This window comes from Schistocerca americana, chromosome 2 (genome assembly GCF_021461395.2).
Source record: "Schistocerca americana isolate TAMUIC-IGC-003095 chromosome 2, iqSchAmer2.1, whole genome shotgun sequence".
NCBI classification, from domain to species: domain Eukaryota; kingdom Metazoa; phylum Arthropoda; class Insecta; order Orthoptera; family Acrididae; genus Schistocerca; species Schistocerca americana.
Window position 1 is genome coordinate 978019089 of NC_060120.1, and position 15925 is coordinate 978035013.

The following is a 15925-nucleotide window of genomic DNA, read 5'->3' on the forward strand; positions in this document are numbered from 1 at the left end:
AAAAACTTGTCACTCCTTGATGGAACCTTGGATGAAACGGCAGATCGAATCCGATCTGAACAATCCATACCAAGCGAGGCGGCGTCGTGGTTAGCACACTGGACTCCCTTTGGGAGGACGACGGTTTAAATCCGCGTCCGACCATCCAGATTTAGGTTTTTCCGTGATTTTCCTAAACCGTTCCAGGTAAATGCCGGGATGGGTCCTTCGAAAGGGTACGGCCGATTACCTATCTCATCCGTGACATAATCCGAGCTTGTGCTCCGTCTCTAATAACCTCGATGTCGACGGGACGTTAAACCCAATCTCCCTTCCTTCCTTCCGAACCCTGCAAGCAAGATCGTAAGAGATGGAAAAGAGCCACCGTGTTACAACAACTGAGTTAGAAAACTGCTGCGGAAGCAAAGGGAACTCCACAGCAAACATGAACATAGCCAAAGCCTTGCAGACAAACAAAAATTACACGAAGCGAAATGTAGGGTGAGGAGGGCTATGCGAGAGGCGTTCAACGAATTCGAAAGTAAAGTTCTATGTACTGACCTGGCAGAAAATCCTAAGAAATTTTGGTCTTAAGCGATAGGTGCATCAAAACAAAATGTCCAGACACTCGGTGACCAAAATGGCACTGAAACAGAGGATGACAGACTAAAGTACGAAATACTAAATGTCTTTTTCCAAAGCTGTTTCACAGAGAAAGACTGCACTGCAGTTCCTTCTCTAGATTGTCGCACAGATGACAAGATGGTAGATATCGAAATAGATGACGGAGGGATAGAGAAACAATTAAAATCGCTCAAAAGAGGAAAGGCCGCTGGACCTGATGGGATACCAGTTCGATTATACACAGAGTACGCGAACGAACTTGCTCTCCTTCTTGCAGCGGTGTACCGTAGGTCTCTAAAAGAGCGTAGCGTTCCAAAGGATTGGAAAAGGGCACAGGTCATCCCCGTTTTCAAGAAGGGACGTCGAACAGATGTGCAGAACTATAGACCTAACGTCGATCAGTTGTAGAATTTTGGAACACGTATTATGTTCGAGTATAATGACTTTTCTGGAGACTAGAAATCTACTCTGTAGGAATCAGCATGGGTTTCGAAAAAGACGATCGTGTGAAACCCAGCTCCCAGTATTCGTACACGAGACTCAGAGGGCCATAAACGCGGGTTCCGAGGTAGATGCCGTGTTTCTTGACTTCCGCAAAGCATTTGATACAGTTCTCCACAGTCGTTTAATGAACAAAGTAAGAGCATATGGACTATCAGACCAATTTTGTGATTGGATTGGTGAGTTCCTAGATAACAGAACGCAGCATGTCATTCTCAATGGAGAGAAGTCTTCCGAAGTAAGAGTGATTTCAAATGGCTCTGAGCACTGTGGGACGTAACATCTGAAGTCATCAGTCCCCTAAGAGTGATTTCAGCTGTGCCGCAGGGGAGTGTCGTAGGACCGTTGCTATTCACAACATATATAAATGACCTTGTGGATAACATCGGAAGTTCACTGAGGCTTTTTGCGGATGATGCTGTAGTATATCGAGAGGTTGTAACAATGGAAAATTGTACTGAAATGCAGGTGGACTGCAACGAATTGACGCATGGTGCAGGGAATGGCAATCGAATCGCAATGTAGACAAGTGTAATGTGCTGCGAATACACAGAAAGAAAGATCCTTCATCATTTAGCTACAATATAGCAGGTCAGGAACTGGAAGCAGTTAATTCCATAAATTATCTGGGAGTAGACACTACGAGTGATTTAAAATGGAATGGCCATCGGGAAAGCAGACGCCAGACTGAGATTCATTGGAAGAATCCTAAGGAAATGCAATCCGAAAACAAAGGAAGTAGGTTACACTACACTTGTTCGCCCACTGCTTGAATACTGCTCACCGGTGTGGGATTCGTACCAGATAGGGTTGATAGAAGAGATAGAGAAGATCCAACGGAGAGCAGCGGGCTTCGTTACAGGATCATTTAGTAATCGCGAAAGCGTTACGGAGATGATAGATAAACTCCAGTGGAAGACTCTGCAAGAGAGACGCGCAGTGGCTCTGTACGGGCTTTTGTTGAAGTTTCGAGAACATACCTTCACCGAGGAGTCAAGCAGTATATTGCTGCCTCCTACGTATATATCGCGAAGAGAATATGAGGATACAATCAGAGAGATTAGAGACCACACAGAGGCATACTGACAATCTTTCTTTCCACGAACAATACGAGACTGGAATAGAAGGGAGAACCGATAGAGGTACTCAAGGTACCCTCCGCCACACACCGTCAGGTGGCTTGAGGAGTATGGATGTAGATGTAGGTGCATGATCTGTAATACATCTCCATCATGCATGGTTCGAATCGGATGTCCATCCGCCGTTTCATCCAAGGTTCTATCGAGGAGTGACATCTTTTTATGCGCACTTGTACCTTGTTATTCGTGGCACACGAAGTACTAGTTTTACATGACCTAAAGATATACCTCCAGGGTATGAAAACGGTCGTCATACAGAGAAAAAACAATAAACTGCCGTTGCGGATTTTGACTTTCACTCAACTTTAGTAGAGAGTATTTTACCGTCGTTGATTATAAATTATTTCGTTCACATTATGTACAAGTTTCTAGCTGTGATTGGTTTTTGTAGCAACATATCAGTGCGTTATGAGCCCTCAGTAAGGTAGCTAGAATAAGGGCGTGATATTTGCTGCCTGCCCTCAGATGCTCACCATTAAAAGTCGGCCCTATTCGGAACATTTCATGTCTACCGTTCTCTGCTCAGATTGCCACCACACGCAACGCAGCAACACTGTAATCGCATGATGACGTGTTGTGTAATCTGTATGAGCTGATTATTAACTGATTATAACAGTAATTGTACCTGTATCTAAATGCATTTTGCAATAGGAGACGCGATTAGAAATACTTACTAATGTTTTAACTGTATTTTTTCTTCTCTCAATTGTGTCACAACAGAGTTGATATATTGACATGATCATTGCTACAAACAAATACCGCGTTTGCAGGTGACTGTGTGTGTGAAGCACATTGACCAATCCATGTTACTTCCGTGTCAAAATATATACCATAGCAGTAGACCAGTATGTGTCGCGCAAGTCGTGAGTTTTCGATACTGGAAGACGAACATCCTGTAACCACTCAGTGGCCACTACTTTACCCTCTGCCACTGACCAACTTAGTTCGCGGCAGAGTTCACCAGCGTCAATGAAAATTAAGTACATCGTAAAATATTACTGTCTCTCTCTAAGTATTTGTGTTTGTTACTGAGCAGGAAAACTACACTCTTAAGACGTTAACGTTAATTGACTTTTTTTTTTATTCGGGTGTTAGTTGTTAGGTGCATATCATTATAAAATACGGCCTAGAATCGTGGGCCGCTTGCATACTTGATTCGCGCATGCGGCCCGATCACTGCCCTAAGGGATTTTTATGGTCTACTTCGTACCAACATTACATCAGCTTAGTTTCTTACGTGTTAATTACCCTAGAATGACGTAGTTCACAACAATATATTACTCAGTTTTCAGTTATGATAAGAAGAATTAGTCCATTCAGTACATAATTAAATGAAAATGTATAATCTTTATTTTACCTCTGCCGTACCCTCTGCGATATCTTCACGTATCATTGGCGATAGGGCTACCATTACGGGGGTATGCGTACGTCGGTTGTATACCACTGCTTTGGTTCAACTAATCTAAGTACCACAGACTGGTTTTACTTAGAAGAATGCATGAGTGTAGCTCAGTCAGTCAGAACATTAAAGCGTGATTTCAGTTGAAGATACGAATACATGATTCAATCGCCAGAAAAACTACAGACTGGTTTCACTTCAGTAGAAAGAATGAATAATTCAGTCAGTATGCATAATTACAACCGACTGTGTCGACTGTTTTCATTCAGTTACTACCACAGACTGGTTTCAGTCGATAGAAATGAATAAATAATAATAATAATTATACAGAATCATTACACCACAGCAAAACTTGCTCGGGCATTCAGAGATAGATGAGCAATACGTTTTTCGCGATGGAACAAGAACGTTGTCTATCTCAACAAACGGTTACATTCTCACCAAAGGCATGATTTTAGCACAACCATCCGTCAACAACTCCATGAGATCTCTGCTACATGTCAGCCGCGTGAGTTAATCTAAAGACATTCACGCTTACAAGCTACATTAAAACGAGAAGCGTGACAAGCTGCGTTAAAACGAGAGGCGTTCGGAGTGGGAACAGAAAGTATGTGTACTACATGTTCTGTTAACCAATTTAATTGAGAAAAGAGTTATATGAGACACGTTACAAGAAGCCATATCTACTACCGACATCTACATACATACGTACGTACTCTGCAAACCACTGTGGAGCGAACGGCCGACGGTGCATTGCATGGTACCAGATATTTCGGTTTCTTCCCGTTCCAGTCAAATATGGTGCGCTAGAAGAATGACTGTTTAAATGCCACCGCTCATTGTGATAAGTCGACTTCTTAAAAAAGCTTCTAAGAACGAGCTAGGTAAGATAACTTTGGTCTGTTGAGTGAATTCGACGGGTACTGACCGCCTTTTAGTTTCTGCCAACTTAAGCAAGCTGACAACAGTGTGTTTATTGTGTGTACATTGGCAGCAGAATAGTATTGTTAACTGTTGTTGAAATTTATGTGGAATAGAATTTGACGTCTTTAACTGTCATTTTAGACGCAATAAAACAGTGCTGTCCGCTAACTAATCATGATAACGAACAGGTAGTGCTTATTCAATATCACTCGAGTTTATTCTATTTCTGTCGATTCAGGTGCTCCCGTCACCCATCCTGCAGAGTGTCTTCTTTGGTGATCAACACACCAGTAAGGTAAGAGCAATCACCTCGACTATGAATGTGTTATGTAAACGCGAATTGAACTGGTTTTGAATTTTCCAGTGTCAGTGGAGTTGCAAAATGTTTAAATGTTAGCACGAATATTAAATTTGTCTGTGGAAACCCCAGGATTTTGAATACAGCGCTCAGTTGTGACAACACTCGCGCCAACTTCCCCCCTTTTCTCATCTAATCTTGATTGTGCTGTTTGATCTGACAGTGAGGGTTAGGTTGGAAGAGCAGCGTTTGACTTGTGGACACCAAAGAATGTTAATGCGAAATTGCAACTGATTGACTTGCTACGTATGCCCTTCACGCCATTACGTCGTGTGGACTGTGCTTTGTGATTGATTCAGCCATTCTAGAATCCTTCGTTGCCAAGATTCGCACCTTGTTAACAAATTATTCTTCACAAATAACTGGCTATAAATGCGGGATAAATTCGTAGACATGGACTTGTGAAATAGAGACATTTGTATCCGTTGATGCGTATTGTGCAGATATATTGTACATCAACTATGAAAAACTTTAAGGAGACGCACACTGAAATATGTTATAAAATATTAATAAAGGAAATTTCAACTGGAAATAAGATACACGTGTTGAATATATTTAAGCGCTTGCTAAAGCGAGTGAGCGTATCTGACTCCGTGGCGCAACGGTAGCGCGTCTGACTCCAGATCAGAAGGTTGCGTGTTCAAATCACGTCGGGGTCAAACATTTTTATTTTTAGTTACTTATTCATTCTTCACTCTCAGTGTAAGGCTATAATAAATCTGGTGTTACATTGGTTATTTTATAAAATTTATCTACATAGGATGATTACAGCTAATACTCTCACGGGCATGAATTTTACGACCAAACAAATGATTGTTGTTAGTTAATTGAAGATTGTGAATGCATAACTGAATCGATCCACAATGAGGTGTGACGGCCAAAATTAGGCTACTTACTATTAGTACTGCGAAGAAGAACTAATTTGTGTTAAGTGTCAGTTCTACAAGTTTGTCACAGTGATCTAAGGTAGAACAGTTCTACCAACAATTGCACTTGCAACAATGAAACTTACAGTAAGGATCCACGTGTAGTGTATAACGTAAATGCGCTTCATCAACTAAGGATGATTTTTGTTGCTGCTGTCTTAATTTTTTTTTTCCTACACCTTGGCCACGCTGTGAGAGAGAAACAGAGGTCAATCAGTAACACAATATACTTTGCTTATTTTCATTCAACAATGTCATGGAGTTATAGCCAAGGATAACACACATTCGGCAGAAAGTATTATTGCAGAACGAAGTGCTATCCACTGACATATGTTTTAACTACAGCATCACAGTACGTAAATCTTATGAAATTTATTGCAAATAATGCTTTACAGTTCAGCAAAAATAACGATCGTTGGTATAATTACAAAAGTGCAATAAAATGAGGTGTTTTGCGCTTCGATGAAACTGAATTTAGTTCAAAAGTCTTGTCTTGGCGGTCCATGCGGGAGTGACAGATAGGGGGATGAAGAATATCTCAAATAAAGTCGCGGCAGGCATTGAGGTGGAGGGAGGAGGGGACGGGGTCGGTTATACCTAGATGCCTCGCTTGACACTGGTTTTTTAAATTTTATAAGCAAGCTGTCACGAGATAGTTGGTATGTATCCTTAAACGTCTGCCACTTTTAGTTTTGCAGTATTTCCGTGGCAGTCTCCCATGGGTCAACAAAACTGTCCCCAGTCGTTCAGTATTCGCTGTTAATCCTCTTTGATATGGGCACCACACTCTTGGACGGTATTCTAGGACGGTTCGCAGGAGTGTACTATTTTCTCGCCTACTGTTGACCCTATATGATTATTCCATTTAATATCGCTACAGATTATTACACCCAGGTATTTCACCGGTTCCAATTGTGAATCATTGGCATTGTAGTCAAGGGATTCTACTCTTCTGTATTCTATGAAGTGCACAAGTTTACGGTGGCTTGAACTACTGCACATATTTAATTTTTTAGCTTGTTGTTACTCTTTGTACAACTTTGAAAACTAAGCCGGATGTGACTTCGTATTTGTGCAGTTTTCGTCAGACAATACTTCATTACAGTTAACTACATCTGCAAAATGTTTAAGGTTACTATTGCGTGGCAGGCAGTTAATATACAACATGAACATCAAGGGTCCCAACACACTTTGCCGAGGCACAACAGATGTTATTTCTACATCTTCCAATGACTCCATCCAAGATAATGAGCTGCGTTCTCCTTTCTAAGAAATCCTCGATCAAATCACAAATTTCGTTTGAAAGACTATGTAATCGAACTTTCATTAACAAACGTTGCTTTGGTACAACATAAAATGCTTTTAGGAAGTCAAGAAATAGTACATCTATCTCTTTGCGTTATCCGCGACTTTCAAGAGGAGACAGCTGGGCTCCAGTCAGCTGTTTTCGGAATTCGTCCTGGTTGGCATGGCGGAAGTCAATCAACGCGTGTAATCGCTTTTATAGAACCTATGTTATTTTTTGCTGTGCTTCAGTCTCATAGCTTTTCGGGATACAAGTCTCGATAACTTTCCAAAGCTTCCAGGTATAATCAAATACGAATTACAGTCAATATAACTCTTTCGAATGAACTAGAGTAGAAACAAAATGGGAAAGTGAGCCTAAGTTCCTGTTCAGCTTTGGGAGCTATGAAATCGGATACCTTATTTAAGCTCACCGTGAGTGAAATAAGTTCAAGTCGTAATTTTGTGGAGTCATCGCCATCAAGTCAAATGGTAAGCTTAGATTTATCGGTAGAATACGAGGAAACAACAGTACACAACAGAGATCACAAACTCACGTAGAAAGCGCAGAGTAATTAGTTTGTACGATCTCAGCTGTTCCTCTCACTGTACAACAGACAGTATCGAAATCTGACAGAAGGCAGACAAACTGCGTGAACCATTGTAAATGCATGAATTCGGAGTGACGGTCGCAATCGAAAAATAATTACTGCAATGTGTAAGTTGTTCATATCAATAAAATAGTAAATATTTATTTCAGGCCCTTTGTTTTCTCAAAGTATCCTATTTAGAATCATTTACCGTCTCCTAATTTTCCAGATTTTTTGGAATCATTTGCATAAATTGGTTGAGCAATGTTTGCGAGGGATCAACGTAGTTGATATTGCTAATTTATGTAACAGTTTTGTTTTATTCAGAAATGGAAATGGAAATGTCGTGTGGCTGGGCCTCCCGTCGGGTAGACCGCTCGCCTGGTGCAAGTCTTTCGATTTGACGCCACTTCGGCGACCTGCGCGTCGATGGGGATGAAATGATGATGGTTAGGACAACACAACACCCAGTCCCTGAGCGGAGAAAATTTCAGACCCAGCCGGGAATCGAACCATTTTTTTTTTTTTTGTAACCATATATATTTATTTAAATACACTCCTGGAAATTGAAATAAGAACACCGTGAATTCATTGTCCCAGGAAGGGGAAACTTTATTGACACATTCCTGGGGTCAGATACATCACATGATCACACTGACAGAACCACAGGCACATAGACACAGGCAACAGAGCATGCACAATGTCGGCACTAGTACAGCGTATATCCACCTTTCGCAGCAATGCAGGCTGCTATTCTCCCATGGAGACGATCGTAGAGATGCTGGATGTAGTCCTGTGGAACGGCTTGCCATGCCATTTCCACCTGGCGCCTCAGTTGGACCAGCGTTCGTGCTGCACGTGCAGACCGCGTGAGACGACGCTTCATCCAGTCCCAAACATGCTCAATGGGGGACAGATCCGGAGATCTTGCTGGCCAGGGTAGTTGACTTACACCTTCTAGAGCACGTTGGGTGGCGCGGGATACATGCGGACGTGCATTGTCCTGTTGGAACAGCAAGTTCCCTTGCCGGTCTAGGAATGGTAGAACGATGGGTTCGATGACGGTTTGGATGTACCGTGCACTATTCAGTGTCCCCTCGACGATCACCAGTGGTGTACGGCCAGGTAGGAGATCGCTCCCCACACCATGGTGCCGGGTGTTGGCCCTGTGTGCCTCGGTCGTATGCAGTCCTGATTGTGGCGCTCACCTGCACGGCGCCAAACACGCATACGACCATTATTGGCACCAAGGCAGAAGCGACTCTCATCGCTGAAGACGACACGTCTCCATTCGTCCCTCCATTCACGCCTGTCGCGACACCACTGGAGGCGGGCTGCACGATGTTGGGGCGTGAGCGGAAGACGGCCTAATGGTGTGCGGGACCGTAGCCCAGCTTCATGGAGACGGTTGCGAATGGTCCTCGCCGATACCCCAGGAGCAACAGTGTCCCTAATTTGCTGGGAAGTGGCGGTGCGGTCCCCTACGGCACTGCGTAGGGTCGTACGGTCTTGGCGTGCATCCGTGCGTCGCTGCGGTCCGGTCCCAGGTCGACGGGCACGTGCACCTTCCGCCGACCACTGGCGACAACATCGATGTACTGTGGAGACCTCACGCCCCACGTGTTGAGCAATTCGGCGGTACGTCCACCCGGCCTCCCGCATGCCCACTATACGCCCTCGCTCAAAGTCCGTCAACTGCACATACGGTTCACGTCCACGCTGTCGCGGCATGCTACCAGTGTTAAAGACTGCGATGGAGCTCCGTATGCCACGGCAAACTGGCTGACACTGACGGCGGCGGTGCACAAATGCTGCGCAGCTAGCGCCATTCGACGGCCAACACCGCGGTTCCTGGTGTGTTCGCTGTGCCGTGCGTGTGATCATTGCTTGTACAGCCCTCTCGCAGTGTCCGGAGCAAGTATGGTGGGTCTGACACACCGGTGTCAATGTGTTCTTTTTTCCATTTCCAGGAGTGTATATTAACAACGATACATTTAAAAAAAGACATTTTATTCTATTAATCTGTTATATTCCTAGTGATGGTTAATATTACTGTCATTTTATATGTTTTCGTTTTTAGATTTTCCTTTTTCGTTTTTCTCTTATTGTTTGTTCCTCAAACCCTTTTACATGGCCATTTGTCGTCTTTTTTTTTTTTTTTTAGGGGGGTAGACATTGCAGGACAGGCATACCAGTTTATATTTGGCATCGATGCATTGATTTTGAGTTTATGTTTCTGTATGTGATGCACTTGTGATGCCACAGGCATCGGGCCCTTAGGATTGACAGTCTGTCACGCTGACCACTCAGCTACCGGGGCGGACTTATTCAGAAACATTGCGGACAGGCTATAAAAACATGCTTCATAGAATTAGCCGAGTATTAATGTGAGATTCTCCACTTGATGAAGGAGTAATCTTTGCATTTTTTCTTCCTGGTGCACGATGCTGCCTTATTTTATACCTACGGAATATGTATTCAGGTAATACGAAAAACACAGGGAAGAGCAACTAGTTTTGTAGCAAAACGCTATGGTGATCAAGGCAAGCTGGTGATGGCATGCGGAGAGATGCATCTGCATCGAATACGGTTGAACCGACCGACAAGGAAGAAAATTAATACTATTTTAACAAGGTTCAGTATGTTTAGTTGTATATAAAAGTTGGCAGTCACAGAACACCTGTGGAGTTCTCAGATGTGTTACATGTCTCTGCTCTGTGCAATGCTTCTAACCTTGGTAAGTTCTAATGGCAGTCGGAGACGATTATTGTATGTTGCAAGTATCTTGCCGACCTCTGAAAACAACATTCCTTCCAACATTTATAAAATCTTTGTGCTTCTCACAGGAATTCACAATGTCACAATAATACTTCCCCACATGACTCTTCGAACGCAAAGAGCACGAAAGTTACCTACGATTGTCACGAATTGTTTTGCGAGGAAACATTTGTGCACTTCGTAGAATCTGATCTGCAAGTCGTTTGTGAACTGTAATAGCTGCAGTCGAACTTTCTTCCCATTCGTCCAAAACTTTCATTTACACATTTCTGTAGTGAAACAGATGGAAAATTCGCAACGTAATTGCTTCCCTCACAGTCACGATAATACTTTGTTTTGACCTTTGGACTTTCCCTTCAGCTTTCATTCTGATTCCTCAAGTCTTCACTTTGTGCTAATTATACTAAGCCTATGGAGTACGCCGTAACTGTCTGAAGGCAGAGTAACCCAATTTTCCTCATTCACGACGTTGCCGTTTCGTGCAAATAACTTGAGTGAAGTACCGCCGCTTGGTCGTTAAGATCAATACATGTAGACACAATCGCAAAATACACGGACAGAATGCTAACCTCCACAAAAGCGCCAGTGAATTCAAAACGCATCTAATTTCGCTCCGCGAGCTATTTTCTTGCTTTCATTGCTTTCATCTTGGCGCAACTCGTCACAGATGTAACAACTAAATTGCTCTCATAAGTGTGTTACCAATGGTGTACGGTAGGAGAAATTTCTGGAAACGCTAAGGAAATAGTACAATTACGTTGACATCTCATAAGAAGTTTGAATTTGTATCTTCTGAAGACAGGTCTACCGCTGGACAAGAAAATGTAGCCCTTAACAAATACTTTGAATGCTTTTAAATTTTTTTACTTGGCTGGAGCAGCAACCGTAGAATAAAATCTTCTTGTAGAAACAGTAAACAACCAGTCAGTTGCAAATTGGAAGGTTTACTGAAACACCTTTACCATAGTTTCGACGTTTATGAAAATGTCTTCTTCAGAAGGAAAATATGGGCAACTTAAGCAAGTTAACAGTGAACACACACTGTGTGTGTGTGTGTGTGTGTGTGTGTGTGTGTGTGTACCAGTATATATACTGGCACAATCATATCTCTCTACGAATACAAATACAAATTCAGACTTAGCTAGTTTACATCTTGTGGCAGAGATACGTTAAAATATAGCGGTAACGCGTCGTCAGTTGTAAAATTTCACGCCCATCACTGGGTTTGCATAAAGAAAGTAGAGGCTAAGGGCTTGACTTGCGAGAAGAATTACAGGTTTTTTAACATTCTAGTCACAAGGATGGATGCATTTTAAATGAACGGGTGCAACTCAAAAATAGAAATTTTTTAGATATTCTTAGAGGCCTATTTTCGTTAAAGTAGCAGAGAAATGGCTCGATCTTCCATATGACTGTAGGACATGTCATTTTCCTCGCCTTTTGATGCTAGTGGTACTTGTGTTTCTTCTTTGTTATGATGTGACATATATTTCTAGAGGTTTGATGTTCACAGTTTTTCAGATATGTCGTATTTTAGAGTTATACGCGTTTTACCATATTCTCTCGTCCCCCACTACTACCTGCCTCCATCCCCCCTCCCCCTTTCCTTCCTTCTCTCTAATCCCATTCCTCTCCCTTTTCACGTCCCCCCCCCCCTTTTCCTCTTCCCGCCCTAGTACCTTTTTGCTGTTGTTTCTGTTTGCACTATCAGTTTTACGTAATCTGTTTTTATCACAGTCACTTCTTTTAGATGGTAACTTACTATCTGTTGCGACGTTATTAATTTTAAATATGTGCACAGCTAAATATGATCTTGTTTTTAATGTCATAATTTTAATTTTAACCTTTGAAGCAAGTTTAGTATGATAAAAGTTTCATTCACTATCACACCCTCCTTGAGCATACCACTAGTGCCCCCCTCTTGTCTGAAGCTTTCCTTAGCGCAAGCGTTGTGTAAGTGACGCTAGTGCACTGTACATTGGCGAGGAAGTACCATATGAAAACAACTATGTTGCGCATGTTTTATTTTATTATGGAAGTGAAATTTCAGCTTTGGCGACGCCATTCGGCTATGTTTTAATATACCTCTGCCACAACAATTTGTAATCCAGTTAGCCATACTGTCCTTCTGAAGAAGACGTTTTAATAAATGCTGAAACCGTCCTAGAAGGCACCACATTTGTGGCGAGTTGTAGCAATACAAAGTACTTCAAGAGGAAGTCGAGTAGATATTGCAACACATACACACATTATTAATAGTTATTAACATCTGTGAATGGTAAATGCTTAACTTTGAAAACAACTATTATCCTCACAGATGATCTGAATTTGATACTGTCGCTGACAGTTACATAGATAACACTTCGTTCATTACATAATGATAGTTTCACATCAGAGTAGTTGTCTGTAACTTGATATTAAGTTAACTGTCCTGTTAGCACGCAGCCGGGTCTGCGCTAAGACTATGGTTACAGGTGAGTGGTCGCTGATTATATAGAGACAGGGCTGAGCGACACACAAATAAATTTCAGGATGCGGCGGCGTAAGGAAACACATGGGGGCGTATTTGGGCCGACGTCTCCGATTCGTTGCTGCGTCTGGCAGCGAATGTTACTTGTGGTGCCGTCGTGAGGTACCAACTTTTGCACGAGACCTCATGCTGCGGACGACACAACAACATTAGTACCAACACCATCACAACCAACGGATTGGACAACGAATGGAAACATCACATAAAACAACCTGATACAATGGCCTGTGCAGATGACATAGTTTTGATAGGAAACAACAGTGGTGTTACTGAAACGCTGTTCAAGAAGCTAAATAAACGGTCTTGAAAACAGGTTTAAAAATTAATTGATAAAAAGCAGAACACACGAATATACGAACGGAAAGTATGACTACAGGACAACGTCATAACCTTCACGTAGAAAACTGCAGTTTCAAGAACAATCCCAACTTCAAATATATTGGTGTGAATATGAATTACTGCAATAGAAAACAAGTCAAATACCTAACCAAAGTTTACTTTTCCCTCGAAAGGCTTCTTTCTATCCTCCAAACTCTTAACTAGGAAATCTGAGTTGAAACTCTCCAAAGCTTTACGGAGCCGAAGCATGGAGAGTGACCAAAAAAAGAAAAGCACAAACTCTCAGTCTTCGAAAATAAAGTGTACAGAAAAATCTTTGGACCAATATTCGACCAGGCAACACAAAAATGGGTTGGGAGAGCCGACGAAGAACTAGTTAAGCCAGCCGACCAGCCCTCGGCAGCGAACATCGCCAAAGCGAGACGTTTACAGAAGAGATGGGTCGTTCGCGAACTAACAGGTCCAAAGGAACGGTCCATCAAGATGAACGGAACGAGTGATTAACGAATTCTAAGGAACGGTCTAGGCGTTAAAAGTTTTTTTTACATTGAAAATTTTTTATTTGATAAAAAAAACTTACAGATTTTATGTTAAAACCTAGAAATTTAGACGTCAGTAGATATGCATGAAATAATGAATTTTATTTGGTATACTTTTATACGAACTTCTGTAATATAAGATGAAACTACCGACACCCATCGGCACCGAAGAATTGAGAATATGTCTCAGGTATGATTACACCACACGGTTCATGTGCATGGTAACTTGAATGAGTGGGGTCAAGTCGTGGTACAGAAACACTCCCAAAACATGACAGAACTACTTCCGGGCTGATGTACATCCTCCAAAGATTGCTGGTTCAACACTTCATTAGGCCGTCGGCGCACCGGACGCCTTACATCACTTGAAAAGAGACAAAATCGCGACTCATCGGAGCAGACCTCATGCCTCCATTCAGTTATATTCCAGGGTGTATTGTCTGAACGGCAATGGCCTTGCCGCAGTGAATACACCGGTTCCCGTCAGATCACCGAAGTTAAGCGCTGTCGGGCGTGGCCGGCACTTGGATGGGTGACCATCCGGGCCGCCATGCGCTGTTGCCTATTTTCGGGGTGCACTCAGCCTCGTGATGCCAACTGAGGAGCTACTCGACCGAATAGCAGCGGCTTCGGTCAAAGAAAACCCTCATAACGACCGGGAGAGCGGTGTGCTGACCACATGCCCCTCCTATCCGCATCCTCAGCTGAGGATGACACGGCGGTTGTATGGTCGCGATGGGCCACTTGTGGCCTGAAGACGGAGTGTGTATTGTCTGACCCACTGAAAACGTACAGCTAGACCAGGCGAACGGTCTACCCGACGGGTGGCCCTAGTCAAACGTCATTTACATTTTACGAGGTACCAGACTCCGAGTGTCCATTCTGGGTAGTTCCCTTGTCAATGTTCGCTCGGAAACTGGTTGAGATGGACGTGTATTCACTGACAGGAGCAATTCCTGTCGGGCTTGAAGCCGGTTGTCATCGGCAAGAAGGGGCACTCATCTCTGGGCTCTGTCTGTTGGAACCTTCGTACGTTCACTGATCTTATGCCGTGTTATTTTGTTGCGAGTGGGACACCGTTCCTGGTAGACATGTTGGACAGTGCACGTCGAACACCAACAAATACGGCAAATTGACCACGTCCAAACACTACACGTCCGCAGCTCGTGGTCGTGCGGTAGCGTTCTCGCTTCCCGCGCCCGGGTTCCCGGGTTCGATTCCCGGCGGGGTCAGGGATTTTCTCTGCCTCGTGATGACTGGGTGTTGTGTGATGTCCTTAGGCTAGTTAGGTTTAAGTCGTTCTAAGTTCTAGGGGACTAATGACCATGAATGTTAAGTCCCATAGTGCTCAGAGCCAAACACTACACGTCTCTTCTGCCACTCTGTCGGGTCGTCCCATTTTACAGCGCTGATTCCATACAACCGGTTAACACGTACCACGCCACTTGCGGTGGCTTAACGCAGCGGCACGGGGTGGTATAAATGGTTCAAATGGCTCTGAGCACTAGGGACTTAACATCTATGGTCATCAGTCCCCTAGAACTTAGAACTACTTAAACCTAACTAACTTAAGGACAGCACACAACACCCAGCCATCACGAGGTAGAGAAAATCCCTGACCCCGCCGGGAATCGAACCCGGGAACCCGGGCGTGGGAAGCGAGAACGCTACCGCACGACCACGAGATGCGGGCACGGGGTGGTATAGCCGTCCCTTATCAGTTATACACCACGTCCAGAACTGCGTAGCAATCAGTGTGCTCTTTTAAGTTTGTGACTAACATTCTGTCTGGTGAGATTATTCGGCTGCGCTGTTGTCTACTCACTAACGTTTGAAAATTATTTTCTTAAAGTTACTCTAATAACTGCCAATACAGCACGCCATCTGTTTGATGAACTTCGTACTTAGGGCTCGCGATGGGTGATTCTAAGATATTCTGCATCCGTGGTAATAATCGATTCTTTCCGTAATGATACAAGTGGACTGCAGTGTTGTTATACCAGTGCGAATTACAT

General features: G+C 43.2%; 1 protein-coding gene, 1 non-coding gene and 1 pseudogene across 5 annotated transcripts in view; all 3 read left to right on the plus strand.

Moving 5' to 3' along the window:
• The window catches only part of LOC124596250 (prolyl 4-hydroxylase subunit alpha-2), a 345289-nt gene that overhangs the window by 266723 nt on the left and 62641 nt on the right, over positions 1-15925 (plus strand). For 3 of the 4 annotated variants that reach the window (XM_047135319.1, XM_047135317.1, XM_047135318.1), the window contains one exon: positions 4805-4861. The exons of the other annotated variant lie outside the window; for it this stretch is intronic. The gene's annotated coding sequence lies outside the window, so the exon portion shown is untranslated. The remainder of the gene's footprint in view (positions 1-4804; positions 4862-15925) is intronic. 4 annotated transcript variants of the gene reach the window in all.
• Positions 5512-5583, plus strand: Trnaw-cca. The gene has a single exon. It is a non-coding gene; the product is annotated as a tRNA-Trp (tRNA).
• On the plus strand, positions 14357-14474 carry LOC124597413 (annotated as a pseudogene).